We start from the raw sequence: 2509 nt of genomic DNA on the forward strand, positions 1-2509 counted from the left end.
TAATCTTTTCTCTGTGATATAGTATTTGATATGCAAATACTTTATTGAGAATTTGAGAATATTTTATTATGAATTCATATTTGTGTGTGTGTGTGTGTGTGTGTGTTTGGGATAGAAAGAAAGAAATCTCTCTGCAATTCAATTTTTTTTTGCTTTTTCTTAAAATGTAGTTTATATAGTATTTTTATGTGGTTTGTGTATTATGGTAAGTGGACTCATAAAAAGAATCAGGCAATATTCTTTCTGTTTCTGTTCTGTAACATAATAAAAAAATGTTGGCATTAACATTTCTATAAAATTCTGGTAGAATTCTGTGCTAAATCTATTTAACCCTAGGTATTCTGATGTTGCTTTTCTTATTTGGTGTTTTCTTCTCTTTTGTTTTTGTTTGTTTGTTTCCGTGAGATCTTTTTAATTCTTCTTTGTATTTCATTGTGATTTATAGGTATATTTAATTTATGTATTTCATGTTGATTTATCATTTGTTAGCTGTATGTATGGAGAAAGTTTTCTATTACTTTTATCTTTTCCAATTTGTTGAAATATAGGAAATTGAAGTATATTCATAATATTTCCATATGAACCATGTATCTGTTCTTGTGTGACAATTTGTTTTTTGATTTTATGAATTTGGATATTCGCTCCTTTCCTTTTAATTCAATTGGTTTAGCATTTATCAGCTTTATTGATTTCCAGGTAGAAGCAACATTTGGTTTAATTAATTATTTGTTTACTATGTTGTTGTTACTTCTCAAATATTGTTTTCAGCCCTTCATTTGAATATTTTTTGCTGTGCATACCTTTCAGTATGATTTCTTCATTTTTTTTAGATCAATCATGTCTGCTATTAAAGAACTAATATGAGATGCTCCTTTTGCTTTCTTTTTTACTTAATGTTGGCACACCACACTGAAATTTACCCTTAAAAGTGACATAATTGTTCCCTGAAAGTTTGTATATGTTGTATATAGATTTTCATTCAATGCTTCAACATCTTTATTTTATTTCTTAGTTTTTTTTTCCTTCAAGCAAGTTTCTTTCAGTAATGACTTGTTAAATTTTCATGAGTTTAGAATTCTTTTTTTTTTTTTTTTTCCAGTTTCAAAGTGTGGTAATCAGAGGGTCTGATGTTTGTAATTAATTTTATTATCCGTTTTTTTTTATTTGTTTCTATTTGTTGAGACTTGCCTTTTTTTGAATGTGTGTTCAATTTTGAGGGAAGTTCAAAGAGGTTCTGAGTAGAATGTTTATTCTTTTCATGTGAGTGAGATGTTCTGTAAGGTTATTATGTCAGTTTGCATTATAATGTCAGTTATCTTAGATTATCTGTATTAAGCTTCTGTCTGAATGAACTGTATCTTATTTACAGTGATGTACTAAAACAACCCACTATCTGTGTTTTATTGTCAGTATGCATTTTAATTTGTACTAGCATTTCTTTTAAAAAAAATTGGGTGTCTTTGATTTTGTTCATAAATGATTTAAATTGAGATATCATTTGGAAAGTTTTGATTGTGTGTGTGTGTGTGTGTGTGTGTGTATGTGTGTGTGTGTGTGTGTGTAAGAAAGAGAGAGAGAGAGAGAGAGAGAGAGAGAGAGAGAGAGAGAGAGAGAGAGAGAGAGAGAGATTGTATAGTGTTCTATATTTCTTCTGGTTAGTTTTTCCTGTCCTTTTTTACTGAAAGAATATTCATCCTTGAAGTTATAACCAAAGAGGCCTTCTGTTTTTCAGCTTATTTCTTGAGCCAGTCTCTTTTAATTAGGGTATTGAGACCATTCATTTTGAGGGATTTCTGTGTTTAGTGCTGGTTTTACTGGGTGTATCACATTCCCCTCATTTAATGTTCTTTTCAGGTTTTATTTATTCTTAGTGTTTTCTTATGTGTTATTGGAAGAGTTGGAAAGAGTACTTGTATCACTTGAGAGCCGTTTGTGCCGAACCCAAACATTGCTGATGACTCAGCAAACGGAGCCCAAGAGACATAAAGTGCATGTGCTACAGACATCACAGCCAGCTCTTGGGGCATACTAATGAGCTATTGGAGAGTGCACCAATCAGGTAGGGACACGAGTCTCCTGGGCATATATAAGTAGTGCATTTTTCTTCCATGTGTGTCCCCTGCTCAGAATATTGTACAAAAAAGGTTGTTCGCAGAAGAATGCTGTTGTTGAATGCTTTTTCCTGCCTCCGGAACTAGGGGCACGCGACAACTTTATGTCTGACTTGAATTGTAATTAGATCTTGCTTGGCAATGTAATCTGGGCTGGCATCCATTGTGTTTTGGAATTTTTGGCACTTATTACGTTTGGAGTGCTTCTGTTAATACCATTGAGTTTTAGAGATTTCATAAAGAAGTCACATGCAATTCTCATAGTTCCATGTTTACATGTTACTTGTACATTTTTACTTTGTGTTTTATTTGTCATTTTTTTTTCTTTATTTTTTTATTGTTTTGAATATTATGTGTCTACTGGATTCATTTTCTTGTCCTATCTCTTTTGTAATCTG

This window comes from Micromys minutus (genome assembly GCF_963924665.1).
Source record: "Micromys minutus genome assembly, chromosome: 30".
Taxonomy (NCBI): domain Eukaryota; kingdom Metazoa; phylum Chordata; class Mammalia; order Rodentia; family Muridae; genus Micromys; species Micromys minutus.